A 25,520-nucleotide genomic window follows, 5' to 3' on the forward strand; every position below is an offset into this window, starting at 1 on the left:
ACGAGTACGGGACCTGGACTCTCTCTCTGCAATGAATGAGGAGAGTTGCTGCTGCATGGAGGCAATAAGGGTCCTCGTTGGTGACGCCTCTCTCTCTGGAGAATTACGTAACCTGGAGGAAGAGGGACGAGGGGACGTCCTAATCCTCTTCTCCTGAGGAGGGAGAGCTCTGTCTCTGGAGCGACTTGGGCGCTCAAACACGTCTTCTTCGGATGACGTCCTGTACTTCTTTTGCGGGGGGAACGCATCCACAAACTCTGGCGAGGAGCACAGAGTAGGAGAGAGAGGACGTGAAGCGTCCTCCTCCCTAAAGCTTCTCTTAAGAGGGCGAGAGTCTACCTGACGGTTCCAACCCTGCGTGGGGAGGACGTGTCAGAAGACGAGAAGCAGTCCTTCAGGACACGAGCACGAGCTCGCGCCTGGGCAGCCTGGGAAACGTCTTCAGGACCTGCCGAAGGGACGCCAGACCGGTGGGGTTCCCGTCACCCTCCTTCGGCTTTGACATGCTCTCTCCCTGAGTCCTGGGAGTCCAGCAGAGGTCCAGGCCTAGAGGCATGATGGGGCGGTCTGACGCGCCCCTCCACTGCACTGGGGCACTAGTCACTTCACAACACTTTTCTTGGAGAGCTGACACCTTAGATTCTAATGCACGAATCGATTCCATCATGGCGGAAAGCATATTAGTCTCCACTGGCACGATCTCAGGGCTGGAGACAAAACCACAGGGTTAGGTTCTAAAGGTACAGGGAGTTAGGGCCGACATCGACACTTCCGCAAAGAGAAGCACTCCTGGAGGAAGACCTCCTCAGTCGATCACGCTCCAACTTCTCACATATTTATCATACGCTCTCCATTCATTTTCAGTCAAAGAAGCACATTCATCACACCTATCATTCAACATGCATATATGCTTCCTACAGTTAGAACATACAGTGTGAGGGTCAAACCAGCTTTTGGCAACCTCACCTTACACTCAGACATCACACACACACGGTAACTAGCAGAGCTAGACCCAGACATAATGATAGTCTAATTCAAATCAAATCAAAACCAAAGAAAAGTCAAAAAGCGTATGCCGATCTACCCGATCCAAAGTCAAAATACCAAAAGACAATCAGATACTTAAGCAAAAAGCAAATCCTATGACGGAGGTGCAGACAACAGGTGTTGACAACACCGGCGACAGAGAAAATCTGAATAGAAAATGGGAATGGTTCTGATATCCGCCTCCCAGCGGCGGGAATGGGTACTAACCACCTGGACCCCCCACTGCGTGTGTCGTAAGTTTTGTGAATTCTGTCGGACTTGGAGAATACAGCTATATATATATCTGACAGATAAGTTTCATGAACAAAACTTCGTCTTCAGAACAAAGATATTGAGTGCATTTCACATCCAGGACAGGCCTCCAGCCCCCGATGACTTGGGAACTAAAGAACAGCCTGTTGTAAAGTGACAGGTGAGATGTCTTCCACTTTTTCTATGGCATTCTTGGAAATCACTGTTCTACTTCTTGGCAAGAGCCAAAGCTCTTTCTGATCCCTGTAGTATGCTGTCAAGGCGATGGGAATACTCGACAGTGGTGGATCTTGCACAAACGGGATCATATAACCTTCCTTATGGACTGTGGATCACCCACTGTTCTGCCCCTCTTCGACTCCATTCTTGCCAAAATAGGTGAGTCTTGCTTCATGTGTGTGAGGGTAAAATTATTACTTGTCCGACTGTCTAGAGGGTGGTTTCTTACTGGCTGTGACTTGTGGATAAATTGGTCAGTCCTTGGTCTGGGTTGCCATCTAGTCTTTCCCCCCCGAAAAGGTTGCTTCTGAAGAGGCGATCCTTTAGCTCCTGTAGGCGGTGTCTCCTTGGTGCGTCATGTCGAGGAACGAATCAACAAGTCGTTGGTAGATTTTTTCTCCAAATCAGAGAGAACCTGCTGAATAACCTGTTCCGGGAATAAATGCGACTTACATAAAGGCAAACATGAGAGCAGACTTCTGGTTAGAAGTGACTCCCTTGGATTTTGAAAGAGCACCAAAGTTCTCTCTTCTTAAGGACGCCCAGAAAAAAAGAGATGCAAGTTCCCTGAGCCATCCCTGACTGCCTTGTCGGCACACGATAATACATCAAGCCAGTCTGTCACTAAGCTATCCTCCAGTGATTGACAATCCTCTATTTTCCTCGCTAATGCAGCAATAGTCCAATCTAAGAAGCTGAAAACTTCTATTACCTTAAAAGGTTCTTAATCAGGTGGTCGAAATCGGGGAAGGAAGAAAATTTCGCAGTGAAAATATTGTCCTTCTGTTAGCTTCCACCAGACCTGAGAAATCCCCTTGGGAGGAGGCAAACACTCCCAAAGAGGGTAAATTCTCCCGACAGAGTAAAATTTATGTCTTCTGTAACTTGGACGGTGGGACTGAAGGCAGCTTTACCAGATTCCTCTTCTTCTCCAGCCACTTCTGTATACTTCATTACAAAAGGCTCTTTTAGCCGACACCAGCAAAAGCACTCGTTTAGGTAGACTCGCCAAATGTACTTTCCTATCCTTAACAAAGGTGGAAGGAGGAGAAGACGGAGGCGCTGGTTCGAATTCCGGATAAGAAGCCAACAAAAAACTTCATCAAGCTGGAGTAAGCTGAAACCGCCTGATTCTTGTTCCGACTGATCCTCTCCATCCGACATTGTCGACTGCTTGGCTTCTACCTCAGTACAAGCCTTAACTTTCTTCAACGACTTAATTAAGTCCTGAAGCTGCCTTAATGGTTCCAGAAAAGCTTCATCTTTGTTGTTCGCATCATCTCCTGATGGTGCGGACGAAGGAGACAACTTTCTTGATGATAACTTGCGAGTCGAATTCTCTCTCTCGTCAGATGGCGAACGAGTCGAAACTCTCCTTGTTCCAGTCGGCGAGGCGTAACTATGCAAGTCCGACACTGATAGATTGAGATTGCTTGCAGACAGCGCCCAAACCTCTACTAGGCAAAAGATACACCGGGTTCTTCCAAAAGCTACACGAGGGTTGAGGAGACTTTTCCCTCCCTCTCTTCACAGGTGATGACAAGCTATCCAATGGCACTGCGCGCCTTTTCAACGGGCGTGACACTGTACTCCACTTTATTTCGCCTGGGATCAGGCGAAGATACTCCGAGTCCGACGACAAACCTACACCAGACACATCTACACCTTTCCAATGGTGTCTATTCACCGTAATCGAGTCGAAATTCACGACTGAGTCGACGACCGCCCGTGGGCAAACCCCTCCAGTCTCCCTTCGATTCACAGTATGTCTTCTCCCAGGTGCTGGGGAGCGGGACAGTGACCTCGGTCTAGGAGACGTGGAGGGACAGACAGCCGCCTCCTCGGATACGACACTAACACTTTTCACTTCACTAGACTTTACAAATTCACGAAACAATGTACCTAAATCCATGACAGACTTAGCAAGCAGCTCAAATTTCCTATCCATCTTATTTTCTAATTGGGCAATGGTGAAACCGGAATCAGAAGCATGGGGGAACCTGAGCCGGAGTAAGATGTAATGAAGTAAGAGGACTAACAATAGGAGAGACGTTAGACAAAATAGAGAGAAGACAAAGGGCTTCTTTGCCTCTAACGGCAAAGGAGTAGACTCTAATCTAGCCCTACTACCTGCCCTAATGGCTGCCTTTCTTTTCCTATCTTTCTCCATTTTATCAAGGTGAGATAAAAAATCTCTTCCATCCTTGATCATCCAGATCTTTACATTCACTACATGTACGCTCTTTAGTACACTTTGCTCCCTACATTTTACGCACTTTGAGTGTGGATCATAACATAATTTGGCTAATCTAGTTTTGCAGCCTTCGCTGCAAAACCTAACAGATGAACCTGAATCTGACATAACTTTACAGCTAATCAGATAAATAAAGAAAACAGCTATGCCCCTCAGACACAAAAACAACCAAGAAAATTGTACTTCACCAAATCGGATGTCAAACAAAATGGCGAACAGTTGACTGCAGCGAAAATCCACAGGTGTTTAACCGTGGGCGGCAGGAAACGAATGTCATCATAAAGCACAGTAGTACTGAGGATCCCCGAAAGTGGGCGGGTCGTGTCACCTCCACGTCAGCAGCAAAATTAGCGCCGAGAATTTGGGATTTCGACTGCCGTTAAGGTAAGAAGCGATAGCTATGTAATTGTTCGGTAAGTTTCATGTGTGAAATTTAGCAATAGTCAAAATAATCCAGGGAGCTAGAATAACAGTGCTGAACCTGGGGCATCATGACTGCAAACAAGGATTTTTAAAGAAAACTAAATTTCCAAAATCCTACAAAACTTCTGAAACTTATACCAAACCAATAATTAAGTTGCAGCATTTTCTCATAGGCCCACAGTTCCATGAGACAACATTCCTGATACATACTCCATGCTTACCCACAACGCACTTGGACAAACACAATCCAATTGGGAGCTCCAATTCCATGACTGTTAACTATACCAAAGAACTTAAAAAAAATAAAGTATGTAACAACATGTCATACCAAACTTCAGTAACAGTAAATTCACAAAAGAAACGAGCATCTGTATTATACTAAGCATGTAGGGAGACTTGAGATCATAATATAAATGCTCTGACCTCAAGCAATACTTTGAAGTAAAATAACCTCTTCTTTTCCAGTGGACATAGCTATTATTTCACAAAAGTGTAGCAACAACCAAAACCCAGCTCTTGTTAGCAAGAACTTGGTAGCCTACATTCACTGCAAAGAATCTCCAACCAAAGATTGTGATGGTAAAAGTACAAATGTTATGGTCAACATTTGAGAGAACTGGATATGTGGGCACCAACTGGTATCACACAACTAGGATGATAATGATAATGAGGATGACTCACCTGCCACAAAGTGTGACAGTACTTTAGCAATTATGCAACATGTTCCAGTAAAATTTAACTTTAAGCCATTATTGCTTTAATGAGTTCTTGGAAAGTTTCTGACATTCGCTCTGTTTAAAAGTAGTTTAGAGATAGCAGACCCCACCCTTATATCCTACAATTTGGGGAACCAGAGTAGTAATGTGAGGTTTTTGGGTTGGGGGAAAAACACAAAACGAATAAAATACAAAGATCAATTTAACCTAGCCCAAACTTCAAGGTAGTATATATTCCAGTAAAATTTAACTTAAAACCATTATTGCTTAATGTTCCATTTTTAAGTTTCTGATATTCGTACTGTTACAGAGACAGTGGACGGACTGGAGTGGGAAAATGACATTATGATAAAATAAAGTTTAATATATACTTACCAAGTAACTACATAGCTATTAGTTTCACTTGACAGCGGCAGTTCAAAATTTGAAATTCACGGCAACATGCTATTGTTTTAGTATAGGTAACTAGACCACACCCACTTTCGAGGAAGAATAGGTACAACAGTGCTGAAGAGCTCAATTCGTTTGTGCCCTATGTCCATGAGAGGGGAATTGGGAGAGCTTCGATCGTGTAGTTACTTGGTAAGTATATGTAAAACTTTATTTTATCATAAAAATGTAATTTTTATATAAGTAACTTACCAAGTAACTACACGCTGAATCCCACATTGATAGATGGGATGCATGGACATGTTCTACCCAAAAACACTCAGTAAAGGAGATGAATTTGAAATAGAAAGATAGCCAGCATTGGTGTAATGCTTGTTGTAACCTTACCTGGTGAGAGAGTTGCAGCAGGAAGATTGCCTCTGGTTGGTGCTCATCTCAACCTGTACTAACGCGACAGTAAAGCCGAGAGTCATCTCTGCTTCAGCAGAAGAACCTTGCAGTCGAGGAGTACTCCCAAGACTGACAAGGTCTTACAAAAAGAATGCCCTTGCCCTGTCCATAGTACAATGAACACAATCAGAAATTTGTTACCCCACAATATTAAAAACAAAACCATCACCCAACCATTAAAAAACAATGACTGGCTGGTACTCCTGGTACAAGTACCACCAGGCTTCCTAAAGCTTGGCATCCTTTAACAACTCGAGGAAATACAGGATTGAAGGGAATATCCCCTATCCTTCTTCCCCTAATACCATGCCAGCCACAGCCAATGGACCTAACATACTAAAGTTATTATAGATTGTCTCCACATCACGCAAATAATGTTAGGCGAACACTGATTTTGTCTTCCAGTAGGTTGACTGGAGAATCTTGTAGAGTGGCAAGTTTTTAAAACCAACGAAGTGGCAACTGCTCTAATCTCATGAGCTTTGACTTTAAAAACAGGAAGACTGTCTTCTTGAATTTTCGAGTGTGATTCTGAAATAAAACTCTTTAAAAGAAGGGTAAGGCATTCTTAGATAATGGCCATGAGGGGTTCTTCACCTAACACCATAGATTCTGAGAAAGACCTCTAATCACTTTGGTCCTATCCTAGTAGTACTTAAGTGCTCTAACTGAGCAAAGAGCTCTCTCCTGGCCTGCTGGTCCCAGGATATTTAACAAACTCTTGATCATGAATGAACGAGGCCAGGGGCTGGATGGGGTTTCGTTCTTTGCCAGGAATCCAAGTGTGAATGAACAGACCGCATCTCCCTGTGAAAAGCCCACTAGCTTACTGAAGACACGTAATTCGCTGATCCTCTTTTCCGTACCTAAAGCAACTAAAAAGAGAGTCTTCCTGATAAAATTCCTCAATGATAAAGAGTGAAGGTGCTGTATTGGAGGGCCAGAGACCATTTGAGGATGACATCTAAATTCCAGGCGACTGACATAAACTTCTCTTGCTTGGAAGTGTCTAGGTACTTAATTAGATCGCTTATGTCTTGATTAGCAGGCAAATTGAGACCTCGATGGCTGAACACAAAGTTTAGCATAGACCTATAACCTCTGATTGTGGAGGCGGCCAAGCCTCGAGACGACCTCAGAAACATAAAAAATCAGCAATCTGTGCTACAGGGGTTTAAGAAGATGATACACAATGTCTTCTGCACCAGTCACGAAAGACTATCCACTTCGCTTGGTAGACATTAGTGGAAGACTGACATCTGCACTGGGCAATTGCTTCTGCAGCTTTTCTTGAAAATCCCTTTGCTCTGGCACACTCCCTGACAGTCTGAAGCCTGCCAGAGTGACAGCAGATAATCCTAGATGGAAGCAATGGAAGTGAAGCTGCTTTAGAAGGCTTCTCTTCTGAGTAGAAGTCTGGGGAAGTCTATTCAGAGACTTGAGAAGGTCCAGGAACCACTCATTCTGAGGCCACAATTGAGCTACAAGCATCATGGATACACTGGTGTGGGTCATGAACTTGTTTAGGACTTTTCTCACCGTGCTGAATGGTGGGAAGACATAGACATCCAAGTCCTACCAGTCCTGGAGCATTGCATCTGTCGCCCATGCCCGAGGGTCCGGGGCTGGGGAACAGTAGACGGGGAGGCGTTGGTTCTTTAACGTTGCTTTCCCCACCGTTTCCACAGGTCAGTGCACACCTGTGGATTCAGTGTCCATTCTATCAGTAGGAGCTGTTTGCAGCGACTTACCTAGTCCACAAGAACGTTTAACTTTCCCTGGATGAAACGAGTTATTATCCTGGTGCAGTTGTTCTCTGCCCAAAGAAGAAAATCCTTGGCTGCTTCGTAAAGGGCCACTTCGTAAAGAGAGAAGGAGTGTTTCCCTCCCTGATTTTTGATAAAGGCCAATGCGACCGTGTTGTCCAAGTGAACTGTGACTGTCTTGTCATATGTCTTGTCGCAAAATGCTGAAGGGCCAAGTGAATTGTCTTCAGTTCCCTTACATTTAAATGTAGTCTCTTTTCTTCTAATGACCATTTCCTGGAAATCTCCATGTCATTGAAAAGGGTCCCCAAACCCAGATCCGACACGTCTGAGTACGTTAGGTTGGGGCATACCGGGTGCAATGACTTTTCTACTAAGAATCTCTCCTTTGCAAGCCACCACTGAAGATCCTCCTTGATCTTGGGAGTGATATGGAAAATGAAGGAGTCTGGGATTGTCTTCCTCTGCCAACTGGCCTTCAGGAAAAATTGCAGGACTCGTGTGTAATCTTCCTAAAGGCATAAACTTCTCAATGGATGAGAGTGCCCAGCACTCATCCACTCACTGGCTGTGAACGATGGGCGAGATATGAAGTTCCTTACTTTCTTCAGCCAGTCTTGAATCCTTTTGTGGGACAGAAAAGCCCAAAAAGTCAGAGCATCGATCCTCATCCCAAAATAGAGAATCAACTGTGTCGCAGTAAATTTCTAACACTAATTAAAAGACCCAACTGTACTGGGTTAGCAGAAGAGTCTTTTGAAGGTCCTCCGTGCATCTTGTCTTCGATGGGGAGTGTAGTAGCCAGTCATCTAGATATAAACAGACGTTGATCCCCATGAGATGGAGCCATCTTGCTACAGGGGCAAGAACAAGGGTGAATACTTGCTGAGCTGTAGAGAGGCCAAAACAGAGAGCCCTGAACTGAAGGACCCTGCCCTGGAGTACGAACTGCAGATACTTCCTGGAGTCCGGATGTATGCATCCTCCATGTCGATTGTTACCATCCAGTCTCCCTGATGAATGGGTGACAGGACTGAGCAGTTCGTTTCCATTTTGATTTGGTGGTCTGCACAAAAAAAGTTCAATGCACTGACGTCCAGGACAGGTCTCCAGCCTCCTGATGCCTTGGGGACGATGAACAGATGGTTGTAAAATCCCTCTGTACTTACGTCTACGACCACCTCCAAAGCTCTTTTCCTGAGTAGGGACGATACTTCTTCCTTCAGAGCCAAAAACCTCTCTGAGCATTCCAAGTAGGCTGTTAAGCGGATGGTCTCGTCACTTGCAAGGTTACTTCAGATGGAGCTGTAGATCAGGAAGATCTATTTTCATCGCACAAAGAAGCAGACACACGACTCCTAACACATGTTGCACATGCATCACAGGAATATCCTTGTGTAGTGGTGTGGTCTCCAGACACTGACGTTGCGGTTCTCTGCATACATTTTTGTCACAAGTTGGAAGCAAAGCAAAAGTTTTGGTTTCACACGGGGTAAAAGATAAGGCACAATTCATACCAGCTCACTCCATAGCTGGAACACTAGGTGATCAACTATGCAAAATGTTGCCTGCAGTACACACAACAACTGGGTGTGATTCAACCAGCAGTCTGGTAAAAATTGGCAAACTAAAGCCATGGAAACTTGTCAGGAAGGATCCACAAAAGTTCAGACACCTCACCAACTTTGGTACTGTGATGGAGATAATACCTCAAACACAGCTGAAAACCGTGGAGCTTCTGATACCTATTCTCTATGATCCTGCTGCTACTGTAGGTGATGTGGATGGTGTAAGATAAAAGCTCTTCTGTCTTAAACAGGCCCAGAACGAACTCTTCCGCCAACTTCTGATTGTCTTTTGCAACACACCAAATGTGCAAATAATCAGACCCCTAATATGGAAGCATGCTCTAGAAGCCCAACCTAATATTCCTTCCTTAATTGAAAATGGCTGGCATCATGACAAAGATGGGCAGCTCACTCCCACACTCATGACACAATCACCTGCTCCTGAAGCAATCCTGGAACTTATATCATGTGGATGCAAAAAAGCAAAATGTCAGCGTAACTGTAGTTGTTCCAGGCAAAGCATGGCATGTACAGAAGCCTGTGAGTGTACAGGAGGTGAGGACTGCCTGAATCCTCATAATGTCGGCCATGCAGACCCAGATGAGTCTGATATCACAGACGACTCAGACTTGGACATGTGAATACAGTATATGAAAAGGTTATGTTAGTGAAGCTTTACCTATGGTTGTTCTATGAGTAGTAAACTGTACATCTTATTATCTTAAAACTATTAGAGAAAATTAATATATCTTCTGCGGATGTTAAACGTGCTAAGAGAAAGCCAGGCACACAGATATTGTCATATTATGCCTGATGGGGACCTATGGAGCCTGCTTTGCCTGTATCTTCCTAAAGTTGGATGTAGGCATAAGTACATCTGAGTTCTGTTTTGGTAAATACACTAAGCTGTGGTTATCAAGTAATGATATAAGCATATGTCAACACAAGCTGCAGATTAAACATTTATTCAATTTGAATACTTAGTACTATTTTGTAACCTGACTGTAAATCTGGATATCTGTTTGACTGATAACGTTGATATGTCAGAAGTGACACTCACTCAGGGTGAAAATCTAGAGATAACCACAAATCATGAGTCATAATATAATTTGATACTTACCTCTATCAACCAGTTATTTGACAATACATTAACTATATGGTCAGTGATCTTCCAGTGTTTTAATTTTTGAGGAGTCTATTTGTTTTGATTTGTGTTTTGCTAACATTGTAGTATAAGAGCAGTAAAATGTTCCTTTTTATTTCATTTGTACATTTATTTATTTTTGGTTTATTTAATATATTACAGTTTTACTATCAGTGAGTAACACATGCATTTGTTAGTACAGACAGCAAATCAAAGGCAGTGTTTTCTGTTGTGACTCTGCAAACCTTTATGTTGTTTGCCTGATGATGCTGAGAAAAAGGAAAGGATATTTGCTCAAAGTGCCCAGGTATTTATAAATGATAAATAATGAATGGTGTAATAACAATTTCACTTAGTCTGTATCTGCACCTGCTCGTACTCTGAAAACGCAATATTCCAAAACTAATGGTCAATCAGGATAATAGAATACAACATTAAGTTACATGAGCTAAGGAGTGCATATGTCATATATAAATTTGTATTTTGCTAACATTCTGGAATGTATGCAGTAGGTATACTCAAATTTTGTATAATATATAAGTTTTGTTATTAACAAATAATAATGTGTGTACTGTATTTGTCAATATATATATGTCATGATCTGCATACTAGACTATATTTTTGCATGCCTTTGCAAACTTTAAATTTGTTCGCCTCAAGAGGTTGACATGTGAATAGGGTACTTGCTAAAAGTAAAATACAAAGGGTAATCACAAATGATAAATCACAGGAGTATAATTTGATATCTGTCTGTATGAATCAGTCATTTGAATGTGTGGTAACGTGATCATCCATTAGGTTAAAGAAGTCCGTTATCAACATCTTTAATTCCCCATATGTACATGGGTAAAACACTATATAAAAATCTTGATAATACCTTTTTTTTCAACAAAACAAACAATTTTTAAGGTTAAGATATTGATATTTTTTTAAATAAAAGATTTTGTCCTGATTTATTTGCTTTGTTTTACTATTAGCAGTCTCTGAACAACAGAGGTACATTGTATAATTTTTCCACAAGCACAAAATCTTGTTTTTCGAAAGAGGTACAAAAGTCTGACTTTGCCATGCCTTGCTGCCACCTTAGAAGCCTACATACATCCTACATAAGTTACCAAGGGACACATCTACCAGTATAGCCAAAATGTTGCTTTCTGTAAGGGGGTTGCTACGACCATCAAAAAAGCCAGCCTGGGTCCCAGGGCTATATGCTTTAATGTGTCTTTTGAAAGATCTGAGATTCATTTTATTAACAAGCAGTTATAGAGATTGTTAACCCCACCCATATATTCTACGATATGGGGGACCACAGTGAGATAGCAGGGTTTTTGGGAGGGGGAAAGCATAAAATAACACAATGATCAATTTAACCTAACCTAACCTAGGGGGGAGTGTACTTCCCTAGCTGGAGCTTCATCCCTGGATCATCTACTACCTAACCTAACCTAAAATGCTGGGTCATCGCCTAAACAGCCCACCTAACCTAACCTAGATGGGAGGACTTTGCCCTACTGGAACCCAACATAACCTTACCAAGGAGGCACCATCCTTATGTATAGCCAGAGGCGCTTCACCCCCTGGACCCTTCGACTAACTTAACCTAGGTTAGCTAACCTTAATTCCACCACCTAACCTAACCAAAGACACTGCAAAGGAACAATAACATGGTTGTAAGCTATCTAACCACCCCTAACCTAACCTAACTTGGGCACCAGGTCCTTACCCTAACGCATGATATCAATTTCAAAAATATTCCATAAACTTACTTTAACCTGAATCAGAAATACCAGTACAACTGATATTTTAAGACTGGCCAACATCTTCCCTAAATGTCGAAAGCCATTAGGTGTCAGACTGTAAAGGATTAACCTGTGTTTCACAAACTAAATTAGCTTCCACGGTTTCAAACTAAATTAGCTTCCACGGTTTTAGGTGAGAACCTTCTAAGAAGGAATTGCATTACCAGCTCGTCTTTGCCTTCATAAGTTTTACTACAGCACTACAATATCATATGTGCCATTCTTCCCTGAAATCCAAGGAAAAATTGTTAATGAAACACTGCAAACCATTAGGTAATACACAATGTTCCAGGGATAAACAAAAGCATCTGTGTGAGGAGGACAAAATTTAGCATGAAATTTAGCAATTAAGCCAAAATAGTCCTGGGAGCAAGAACACAACAGAACCAAAGGTGCCATGACTGTGAACTGAAGCAAGCTTTTTCAAGTAACGCCCGATTGTCGAAATTCCGCACATTTTGTTAAACTCACAACAAAACAGCCAATCACATTTCACAGTTTTCAGTGAAAATAACAAGTGTTCCAGATACATAACCTATCCTTATCCATCTGATCAGGATCTCCACTCCAGTGAGTGTTAACATAACTCATACAAAATTCAAATAGGTAAGAACATTCAAAGGAAAAAATTTGGTAAACAGTAAATTTGTGGCAGATATAATCATAACTTTCATACTAAGTTTGTTAATGAAACTTAAGATTACAACATAAAACCTACAACCAAGAGTAATAGGTTCAATATACATCTCCACTATCACCACAAACTATTATTAACTTCCATTAAACAGATGATGAGACTTTAAAAAAAAGTTTTAAATCCACTGCATAATCAGACCATAATTCAATGGGAATATGAAAAAGTATATGTAATCAGTATGTGCTATTGCATAACTTTATAAAACCAAGGACAATCGAATTACATTAGGTTAGAACTTTACTTCTAATTAGCCTCTTTTGAGAATATTTACACATGTAAAAACTAACGTATACTGGGAAGTCCATGGTAATCCTAAGATAGAACTCTGCACGAAGATATTGTTTATTAATGACTTTTTTGACTGAACAATATAGCAAAGGGTGTATATACTGCAGTACTTTATAGGTGTGATAGTTTGTAAAGTTGTTATAATTACCAAGAAAACTGACAATAAAGTAAGAATCCATAATGGATGCTCTTCAAGTTTTCCTAAATAAATAAACCTTGGTAATTGCAACAAACACAGTTCTAATCTCACAGCCTATATTATTAAACCAGTGGCAAAAATAAAAAAGCAAAATCTGTTGCCAAGTCAGAGCCTATTGTTACATTCATGCTATTCATAATTACTAAAAATTTGTATTTACTAGCAAATAATTTTGCTTTGTTTGCAATTAAACACTTGAATTTAATTCAAAGGTTCTGGGCTATATGTATTCCCTCTTAAACCTGCATTGTAGACAGTTCTGGCAACCCCATTCATTTCTTGCCTAACCTAGCTTGGCATATTAGGCTATTACACTTACTCCCCGTGATTCAAGTGGAAATTTCACCATTAAATAAAACATTCAACAAAATGCCCGTGTAATGAAATGAGTATAGGACCTTTGATTAAACACAAAGGGGCGGAAGGGGGATGGGCAAGACAATGAATTAAGAGTGCGGCCTAAGAACCACAAAGATTAGGCTAGCCTAACTGACCCAATTATTTAATAACTGTTCAATCTAAAACCTTCCTGGTGGCTGAAATATTTTTTATGTTCCCAATTGGGTAGCACAATTGCTTACCTTGCAAATGATTGGGGGTAATGTAACTTCCAATCTTCGACTGAATTATGCTACAAATAGTTAACAGAATCCTCCATTTTTTCTTAGGAAAGTCAACAATTTCTTGCAGCAAAAAGTTCTTACCCAATCTAGGCTTAATGGTCATTTGCTTGTTTAACCTGTGTTAAATTAAAATAAGTTGCAATTACTAACCGTATAGCATTTAATCTTGGCTGACAAAGACAATAGGCTTAGGCTATGCACCACATAAAACAGGGTTGCCATCGAAAATTTTGTTTCCGCTCCACAGAGGCCCAAAAAAGCTAGATTTGGAATTCAACCCGGTTTTACACGCTCAAGTCTCAAAATGCATAAGAATAATCCATTGCTTACCTTTATCAGAGTATCAAAATAACAACTCTTCGTGGTCTTCGTCGTCATCAGATGTGTCCGCTGGATGGGATGTGGTTGCTGTGCCGTATGCTTCTTTGGTGCCAATCGTATTCAAAAGTGTTCGGTAGAACTCCATAACTTGAACAAGTTCTGCCTTTCGGCCTTATCCTGTTTCTCATCTTAGTTTTCACAACATTTATCTGACTAAAAATTCTTTCTACCTACGCATTAGCACCAAAACATATAAGCAAATTGTCGTGAATTTTTCGACATGCCTGGTGACCCGGATGGTATGGGGGAGGGATGGTCAGGCCTGAAAGGCACTACCAGCAAACACAGAAGCGAAGGTCCATCAAGATCAGGCAGGGTTTTGCAATTTTATTTAAAAATAGACTAATTTAAATTCAACATACATGAAAATTGAAACTTAAGCACACCCTTGAAGACCATGCGGTCGGTACTAGACACAAAGCTGAAGGCTTTACAAAACCCTTAAAACTCAGAAAAACGTGCTTCTAAAAGCTACAATTTTATACAAAACTTATTTCCGAACAATTAGGCTACACTTTAACCAAATATTAATTGCATCAAGCCTCGGATGGCAAAAATATGAAAGGATCAACTATACCAGTTATCGCTCTTTGCAACTAAGGCCGGCCCACTGCTTACGTCACGACCACTCTGAAGCTGATTGGTTGGCGATGGTTTCGGAAAATAGGTCAATCTGTGGTTCTCTTCATCTTCATTAATTTAGCTATGGTTGTTTTACTGAGGTAAATTAAGTTCTGCTGATTATCAAAAGGAAACGTTATATCATCCCTTGAAATAAAATCATAATACACACCTCCCTAGAAATAACAGGAAAAAAATAGGAAAATATGCAAGAAATCAGCAGTGTTCCGCGATGTTACAATGTAGTTTATCGTAACTGAGGTTCACCTGACCATGGAGATGACACAGGGAATGTCTACGTTCGAATCGGTGCACTTGAATTACAGGGCAATGATGATTACCGTCTGATATTATCAAGCATGAATGTCTTTTCCTGTAATACTACAGTGTAATATGAATATAAGAAGGCCCATAAAACGCTATTTAAACGTTGAAACCATATATTTCGGGCACTTGCTTCTGTGCCCCTGTTCACTGGTAGAATATGGACAGAGAAATGTTACAAGGGTATATATACAAAACACCACTCTAAATTTAAACACAAAGACTGTCTCGGAGGAGCTATGCAGACTGGTATTTCATACTGATTTTAGGAAATTTTACTACATTTTAATAATTATAAAATATATTTAATTGGACTCGTTCACACATTCGGTGGGATGACAAGCAGTGACTGCACTACAAAACCAGGGCAGGACACCAACTTAGGTTCAACGTTGGCATATTTATTTCTGTTCTTAAAACATATTCGTTATGAATAAAATTTCACTCGAAAATATATCATTATATTTTATTAACCCCCCTGCGCCTTTTATAAATGATTTTTTACATTGTTGAATCTAATTCTGTGAAAAAGAACCAGTCTCGTGTCACTGGAGTTTACTCGCAAACTGACAATCCACTGATTATGGGAACCGCAGACGACAAGGGCTTCTTCCACTATGGGCTACATTCTTTCTGTATGTCTATGAACCTTCATAATTGACTTATTAATCGTCTGTATGAAGGTAAGACAAGTTTTGTTCACCCTTCAATAAATCTTAGATATAAGACTGATGTACATTATTGTTCACTTAGTCATTTTTTAATAATTGAAAGTTGTCTTGGCAACTACTGTAAAGTCCCCGCTCAGCAGGTTTTCTGTGGTGAACCTCCCGTTTTCTGCGGTGCCTTTCCCACAAGCCTAGGTCACGCTAAATAGCCACATTTTTATCTATGTAAATATGTATCTATTACTGATTTATTTATGCCTGTTTTCGTTGTACGTGTGTCAGAACATTATTGTGTCAATTCTTGTAATTTTACTTTTCATGCCATTTGTATTTACCTGTCCTGTGTCACATTGAGAACAATTGACCTCGGGTCACCTGTATCCTATTGTATGCCTTTGTATGATGTCCGCACCCCGCTTTATAAGGTGACCTGCTTTCCCAATAAACCCGCAGTACTTGTCCACCTGCTCATTATTTTGCACCTCTTACAGTGGTGACCTCCCGGAGTGGTTCCCGAAGCCATTAGTGGACTCATACGGCGACCTAGTCTTGGCTTCATGAACTACCCCACGCCCCTAACGGCCTAAATATGGCGCTCTAACAAAGCGTTCAGGCGTGCCGACTCTCGTCGGCAGATCACCAGCGTCATTAGCAGACCCACACGGCGCGCTCCCACGCGCGTATTGACGCGAGTATAACCCACTCCAAGTAATAAGAGTGCAGTGGTGAGTATGGACACAGACATTCCCTCCCACATACAAATAACTGCAAACTTCGAGGACTCAGATATCTCCCTCACGCACAACCCGCCTGCGCCCTCCCCCACGCCGAGGCTCACGTGCTCCTCCATGCCGATACCCGCTCCCCGCACGCTGCACACCCTGATGGACCAAACAAGGCCCGCCCTCACCATAAAGCTGCCACCCTGCACACACAGCAACCCGTCATCATGGCTCTACAGGGTCAAGGGGCAGTTCAGGCTAGCGGACTCACCGACGAGGTGCTGCAGGCAGACACCGTGATCAACGTCCTCCCCGAAGAGGTCTACAGGAAGCTTGCCCCGTGGGTGTCTGCCACAGGTCCCGTCACCTACGAAAAGCTGAAGGCTTCGCTTGTCGAGACCTGCTCCCTGCAAGTCTCCGAGAGGGCCGCCTGCGCCCTTGACCTCATAAACAACCTCCGACAAGACCAGAACCTCCGGGAGACTTGGAGTGTGATCCAGGACCTCCTCATCCTGCCTGGGATGGACGCCAGCAGCAGGCAGTCGGTGATAAGCCTGTCAAGGGAGATATTCCTCCATCAGCTCCTCCAAGAGGTTCGGACCTGATCAGGACGGCGCAGCAGCTCACAGACGCCATGAGGGCAGCGAAGCAGGCATCCACGCCCGCACACCCCATCAACTCCCTCCAGCCGGAGGAAAGAGCAGAGGAGGAGATCAGTGCTGTCACCAGGAGGCGGCCAACCTACCACCACAAGAAGCAACAACCGGGGCCTTGCTACTACCACCAGCAGTATGACAAGGATGCCCGGAACTGTCAACCCCCCTGCTCCTTCGCCCATCCAAAAAATGGGGGAGGCGGCAGCCAACAGCACAGGCCGCCTTGGCAGCAGAGGAACCCAGGAGCCCAAAACCAGTAGGGTTTTACGTCCGCGACACCATCTCCAGCAGGATGATGCTGGTCGACTCTAGAGCCATACATTCAGTGTTCCCGCCATCCAGAGAGGACCGCAAATGCCTGCCGGACCTGGCTGCCTCCCTGACAGCCGCCAACGGGTCCCCCATCCTCTCCTATGGCACCAAGCTCCTGTCGATCTCCATCCTTGGCCAGAGGCACAGTTGGAACTTCATAGTTGCAGACGTGAGGACCCCAATCCTGGGCGCAGACTTCCTCACCCACTTCTACCTAATCTAATTCCTAATGACAAGGCTAATAACTCTAATTTGGATATCGTCAACAGTTGTTGTTTCCTAGGGGTTACTCTCATTTTGCTAGTCAACAGGTTAGTTTCTCCCTTACTTCCCCTGACATAGGCTACCGCCCCATATGCCTTACTTGAGGCATCAGTAAAGACATGAATTTCTGATTCGCTTATCAAAATTCCTCACTTAAATTTTAACTTATGCACGTTGACAAACTCTTCCAAGTTTTTCATAGCCTCTGTCTGTTCACCTAAACTCTTCCAAGTTTTTCATAGCCTCTGTCTGTTTATGTGTCCAGACTGACCAACCCTACCAGATCAAAATCTGATACTAACAAGGAAAGGACCCTACATTTCGTGGGAACCCAGTTACTAGGCAATGCTCTCACCCCTTTGAAGGGTTTCAAGCACATCTGATCACTACTCCTATCCCAAACATCCCTAACACAGAAATCTCAGTAGGCTCCTTAACTCGTACCTGTTGATCAAAGGCTAGGCTATTACTCGCCCACCCTCTCACTGGCATGTTAGCTTCATCCAAAAGCTGTTTAACAGTTAAATAATTATCCTGCATTTCTCCCTCTGTAGCATACTGTAGGTGGCAATATAATTGTCAACATAAAACGATTTTATTAACTCTGCCCTCCCGGCTACCCTAAAATGAGTCTGAAGGACTTGAATGAGAAAAGGACTGGTTGTAATTCCAAATACCACGACCCTGAAAGCAAAGCTAGCCACTTGTGATAGCGCCTTGTACCACAGGAATCGAGCATATTTGGTGTCCCGTGGATCAAGGAGAGCTCGATGGAAGGCTTCAGATATGTCAGCGGTTAGTGCATAGGGATTTACTCTAAACTTTAACAAGAGATCGTATAATAACTCAACTAAACTAGGACCTGGATACAAGCAATCATTCGAGGGGATTCTTCCCTTCGACTTAGAGGAGGCATTAAACACAATCCTAAGGGGGGGAAGTAGAGCTCTCTTTCTTAACACCAAAATGAGGCATGTAGCAGCCTTCTACTCTTGAGTTGGGGACTTCCTCTATAAACCCAGCTTCGAGATAAGTCTGAAGGACTTGCTCGTAAGCGGTTCGGTAACTAGGATCTCCATCAAATCTCATTTCTAAAGCATTTAATTGTGCATTGGCATTATGGTAATTGACACTCGGACGTTGTTCATTGCAAAAGGGGAGACTTACTCGATAACCCTGATCAGTTCGTACTACACTGTCTTTTACTTTCTGGATGGCTACGTTCTCCGATGTGGAAAACTGCTCTTTGGGACTGATACCAATCGTATCAAGTCACCACCATCCATCGACATCATGGGTCGGTTCTACTGTTCAGCAGACACTCAAGGCTTTCACGGAAGTTGTGGCAGACACGCAAGGCTTTCACAGAAGTTGTGTCAGCTCCGTCAAGTGCCCACTGAGGGACCTTCCCATAAGGGGATATATACCCCTTGATGAGTCACGAAAAGACTGACCCCATCACACTTGTCCATAACACATACAGACACAAGAATTAGGACCGGACAAGGAATATGGCTTTAGATCACCACGAGCTAGCATACTAGCTACCTGTGCCTACTACTCAATTCTTCTTTTTTTCCATCTGTTGGCCTCTCCCACTAGCCAACACTCACTGCTATCATACTTTTATCATCATCTGATGGGTACCTTAGGGTTCAAAGAGGCTGCAACCTTGCCTGTTATATCTTTTCATTTCAAAAATCACCCCCACCAAAATCACTTTCATGCATCATAATAGTTTTCATCCAACCTACCCATCTCACAGACTCATCATCAACATAGAGTTACGGGCTGCTCTAGGAGCAAGAGCCCGTGCTGGTACAAGGCCAGCTAAATCTAAAACAACAACAACAATAACAAATAAATCAGTTAGTACCCAGTTCTGTCTCTTTGACCTCACAAGCTAATAGTTTTAAAGTAAAGCTAAATTTTCCCTCTAGCAGCTAGATCCATAATTTTCCCGGCTAGATTTAAACAAAAAGAGCCAGATATAGCGGGAAAACCGCCAGAATGGCAACAGCGCATAAAAAGTCGCAGGGTTGCTTTCCGCTGTCATTTTACAGGTAACAGGTGTGCCAAGTTTATCATTACAATTTTCTTTCTAAAAGTGTGCGCAGCATGCGTGTGAGTGCGTGCGCACACGCGTGAACAACGATTATAAATTGTTTCAATGCAATATTTTGTTAGTCATGGAATATGGCGGACTTGGTATAAAACAGTTTATAGTTGTCTTAATTGGTCACTGGAATTTCTGGAAACGACAAAGGAAACGTAGGCTACACAATGGTTCTGAACTTAAACGAATATTATTAGGTAAATATAAATAGAAATCAATATTATACAAATACATTAGGCCTATATATACATTATTTATGTATTCATATATCTATTTATTTATTTATGTGGGGTGCAGTACTTATTTTTACAGGTTTACGATAACATACACGCGTTTTCTTTCAAGAAACGAGATACTTTCAAAGAAAACTGGTTTAGCCATGAAATTTCCCTCTCACGAACTTGTGAAAGCTAGTATTTCTATGTACCATTGATATACACGCAAGTTCACATACCATTATATTTCTAAAAGAAGAGCGGAATAAATAAACAGAACTAACGTAAAGGAAAGAGAATAACAAAAGAATGGAGAGAGAAATAACGATAATCCGTTGGTCTTAAAGCATCGTAATCTGGGACTAGGCCCCTACCGTGTTTTAACAATTGATAATTGGCGAAATTCAAGTGCTCATCGAAAAGTGAGCGCGATTTTCAGTTACGGTAGACTTCTCTTTATCTATCTATCTTTCTTTATTGTTACCCGGTTCGAGGTTACATCGGCACACCGTAGAAAAACAGACATCTCTAAAAGAAAACTATTGTGCCGGCTTTGTTTGTCCGTCCGCATTTTATGCTGTCCGCACTTTTTTTCTGTCCGCCCTCACATCTTAAAAACTACTGAGGCTAGAGGGCTGCAAATTGGTATGTTGATCAACCACCCTCCAATCATCAAACATGCTAAACTGCAGACCTCTAGCATCAGTAGATTTTGTTTTATTTAAGGTTAAAGTTAATCGTGCTTCTGGCAACAATATACGATAGGCCACCACCGGGCCATGGTTAAAGTTTCATAGGCCGCAGCTCATACAGCATTATACCGAAAGCACCGAAAGATAGATCTATTTTCGGTGGCCTTGATTATCCGCTGTAGTGGCTGTACAGAAAACTCGATTGCTCCGAAGAAACTTTCGGCGTATTTTTACTTGTTTTTATTTCCTTTACTTTGTATTTTTAAATACTTTTGCCGCATTTAGTAACAGAGAAAAGAGAATGGGTTCTTGTACGTATGCCTCTACACACTGATTTTACCTCACACCAGCCTCGCCCACTCATAATGTCTTATCAGTGTCAACAAATTAATATACCGAAACTCGAATTCAGAGCCACAAGATGGTTACAGGGTTTTCAGGGTTTATGGTCAATAAATTGCTTTATGTGATAAAAGGCGGAAACGTATTTAAAAAAAACGTTAGAAGCCCGGGCTCACATACGACATGTACACTAATAACACGTGATTTTTTAAAATTTAAATCAATCTTTTTGCAACATTTTATACATCGATATACTGTACACATGGCTTCTAAAAAGTATAGTTCGGCTTTGTTAACAGCGAGTTTCTCTAATGTTCTCCCTCCGGAATTTTAGAGCTACTGTAGCATTACCCTCCTACCCAGTGCACTACAGGTCTTACCCACTTTATTCTTATGACGTGATTTCTACTTACTTTCATAAAACAAGCAATACAAGAAAAGTAATTATTAAGATCAGCATGAAAGAAAGACGATGACAAGTAGGCTATGCAACATCCGGATTAGAAAGGAATTTTGTGAGTCCGACTGGATTCAGTCGTAACTCATTTTACAATTCATTGACGACACAATGAATTTTATCAATTAAAGAAAAAAATATGAAGAAATATCGACTTTGGGATTACAGCGATTGCAGTTCAGTTTCGTCTGAATCTCTGAAACTGGAACATTTCCCACGGTCTGCTACCTTCTTTGGTCGTTCGTTATACGTTTGCCTACATTTCTTACCGGCACTTGGATGTTATATCGTTACAGTTTCGGTATGTCTGTAGTAACTCAAAAGGATTGATTTATTTTTCGTTATTTTTGCATGTTTTTCTTTCTAATTTCGTTTGTCACATACAGGTCAGTGCTTTGGTAAGAGTTCAAAGTCTAGAATAGGATGGAATTACACCAATCAGCAGCCGATATAATCAGCAGTGTTACCAAGACCAAATGTTTACTGGAGACATATTTCAAAGACAGATCACCTAACACCAACTTTTTTTTTTACCGTAAAAGTTTTTCCACTGTTTGCATTAGAAATGCCAATTACATGGTGTTGATTATGTATGCTAAAGAATTACATTTAAAGTTGCCTACCTGTTCTCAAGTAAAGGTTTAGGTCTGAAGTTACATTTGTAGCCAAGACAGGCAAGCCAAGACCTTCAGCTAGAAAAGTAGCGAATTTTCTAAATGTAACTTGACTGAGATACTGATAATTTACAAGTCAATATCTTTCAGAATTATACCGATACTCATAATAGCAATTTAGAAATTACCATATAGCCTACATCTGTGAATCAATAAAACTGACGCACATTGTATTGAGGCAATTAGCGTGATCTCTATACTGAGCAGATTTAATTTTACTAATCCATAAGTATCCCAACCATATAGAACCCGTTCATTTGAAACCTATAGATTTTTACTGGAAACTAAAGGAGTGTCCTCAATGTTTATTATCATTCTTTAAATATGATGGAAAGAAAACTCGCCCTTGACCGGCGTAAACAAGAACAAGTTTCTGACTTCCAAGTATTTCTTGTTTAGTGTTGTTCTAAAATACACTACTTAATCGTCTTATAACGTTGACAGATCCAGATTTAAGGGAGGACAGTGTGACCATCCTATGTGAAATTCTATCACTCGTGTCTTTCCAATGTATTCTTCCTCAACTTTCCACTCCTCTCTAGAGCCTCCCGTCTCACAGTTATTCACGCAGCTCTGGGCCTTTCAACTTTTCTGTGGCCCAACGAGGGCCAGCTAAAGCTATCAGGAGCTGTGCGAAGGACATGTCCAAGCGATCTCCATCCCCCTTTCATCATTATCTTTTTTTTTTTAATGGTACCATTTCTCACTCCATCCCACCATCTGACTCTAGTGGTTTTCTTAAAGCTTCTCAAATCGACAAGATCTTGTAGATAAAGTTTTTTTGGTACACCAGTGCTGATCTTACTACGCCCATGCACAATCTTACTTCACATGCAGTTTGAGTCTATTTGATCTTATTCAGTATGTAGTGTGGCCACCACAAATAAGTAGACCAGTCTGCAAATGTGTAACTATGCTCTGTACTAAATCATCTTTGAAAAACATGGGAAGAGCCCTTTCCCGGTGCTGCAACATTCCCTGGTATTTATCTTGCTTCGACTGTTACAAACTATAGCACTGAAAAACCCTTCAGTTAAATGAAATGCTTCAAGAAGAAACTGCGAATAACGATGGCAGACAGACCATTCAGTAGTCGAGCAAAAAGAGCATCGAATATAACATACCACGCAAACAGATTTCACAACCTTGTAAAAAAAATTCCCTTGAAGAAAAGGGCAAGCAGATCTTGCTGTTTGTACAGTAATTTTATTTTCGTTTAATTGCGATTATTAATAAGCCTCAAATCACAAACCCTAACCAAGTTTATTATCTCTCCTTTTCCTTTCTCGGAGGGAATGTACTAAGGGTGATGGTCCCTTCTCATACCAGATAAATTACTCATTCCTTGTGTTTTCATTATCAACATTAGGAAACTAAATAAATAATGCAGCCCACACTTAAGCAAAATTGAATCTAACTCGTTCCCTCAACTCACCTTCACCCAGCACTAAGATTAACTGGAATGGAGCACCTTGCTTCTTATCGACACATGTTAATAATATGGAGAATCTCGTATCCTAACTAGCAAAAGCTGCCATCCCCTGAAGTTGTGTAGATGGCATCTACGACCTAGAACCATGAATTCTAATCTTGTTGGAGTTGAGGGCACTTTAGATTACGATGTCATGTAGTGGTGGAGAGGCACCAGAGTTCCAGGACATGGCAGCCTCCGGACCCTAAAAAATATGGGTGAGGCAGTTTAAATCCCACTGAATAAAGGCACCGGGCCTTCACAAACGAGGACAAGGCATCTCGAGTCCTGTTTATTACAGTCTCAATTCCTGTGAAACCACCCATTTAATAAAACCTTAGATCTGCAGATTTGACAGTGAGACGCCTCTACTCAATTCAGCTTCTGTTCCATTTATCTAGTGATTAAGGTGAAGCTCACTGGAACTCTCTGAAGAAAGACTTAAATCCTGTAGAGATTTATATAAAACCACAAATTTTGTTTAGATCTTAATAAGGAATAAAGACTGATCCTGTTGAGACTATGACACCTCTTGATAGAAAAAGATTTAAATCCTACTGAGATTAGGGTGAAATATTCAGATTTTTTTAAACAGACTGAAATAAGGTTAAACATTCCAAATCATATTAATTATGTTGTGATAAAGTTGAAGCAATCCAGTGAAGACATTACGCGGAGATTCAAATCCTGTTGTGATACGGATGGAAGGTGATTAGAATGAAACATCCTAAATACCTCGTTCTGCGGTTGCGATTAAAGCAGAGGTTCTTAAACTTTCTTGCCTTGCGCCCCCTCTGCATTATGTATAGATCCCACGCCCCCCTACCCCTGAAACGTTTGCCAACTATAAACAATATGCTGTCTATTTGTATACTATTATACTTCATTGTTTATATGAGTATGTGGATGAATGATATATTTTTGTTTCTTTGCTGTTAATTTTTTATAATTATGCACTGTACTATATTTCAATGGAATAAACAATGTTTATAGAAAACGGGAAAATCTTATCATAACAACAGAAGACAATTCATAAACAAGATCTGAATTGAAAATTGATTTATATATTGAATTTTTGGCATGTTTTGAGATAATAATTAGAAAACATTTAGAAGCATGATAATGTTTTTGGCAATTTTGCAATTAACATCACAAATTAAAAAAATAATAGGCACCATCTGGCAACCCTGCTTGCGGACACCCCCCGCCCCCGCCGTTTGAAGCTTCTGGCAGCCCCCAAGTTTAAGAATAACTGGATTAAAGCGAACTACTCCTAGGCCAGCGAAATAAGGACGAAAATCCGATTGAGATTATCTGGATCATTTAAAATCTTATTAAGAGGTCAAGTGTTGTTTGGATTATGGCGGAGAATTCTGAATGTTGATAAATATAGGCTCCTATCCTATTAAGAGAACGGTAAGGTACTTTAAATTTGATATGATAGGGGTTTGAGTCCTAAAGCACTGAGGGTGTGGCTCTTCAGATAAATGTATGTAAACAAACAGTAAGAATGCCATATCACTACGGGTAGCCTTATTAGCTTCATATATTGCTGCAAAAAATATGGAACCGATGCCTTTTAGATGATGTGAGAAGGTGCTCGATTTGCCTTAGTCCTTGTACCCCAAACACAGTCATTCTAGTTCGAGGTCATCTGAAAGTGGTCGTTGTCTTCAAGTTAATTTACCCTGCTGCTGGATGCAAAGCGCACGAATAGGTCAATATCTTTTCAATAACTCCAATCATTTTATCCGATTAACTGTTACCTCG

General features: G+C 41.5%; 1 long non-coding RNA gene across 2 annotated transcripts in view; it reads right to left on the reverse strand.

Annotated features, from left to right (window-relative positions):
• Window positions 1-14,468, reverse strand: part of LOC136825155 (uncharacterized) — a 43,603-nt gene extending 29,135 nt beyond the window's left edge. Inside the window, exons 1-2 of one of the 2 annotated variants that reach the window (XR_010849267.1) lie at window positions 14,166-14,300; window positions 13,794-13,951 (exon numbers count right to left, since the gene is read on the reverse strand). This is a non-coding gene — a long non-coding RNA (uncharacterized lncRNA). Of the gene's footprint in view, window positions 1-13,793; window positions 13,952-14,165 lie in introns of both variants that reach the window. The other variant, XR_010849265.1, reaches the window with a different exon arrangement.
• Between the last annotated feature and the right edge of the window lie 11,052 nt (window positions 14,469-25,520).

This window comes from Macrobrachium rosenbergii, chromosome 3 (genome assembly GCF_040412425.1).
Source record: "Macrobrachium rosenbergii isolate ZJJX-2024 chromosome 3, ASM4041242v1, whole genome shotgun sequence".
NCBI lineage: Eukaryota > Metazoa > Arthropoda > Malacostraca > Decapoda > Palaemonidae > Macrobrachium > Macrobrachium rosenbergii.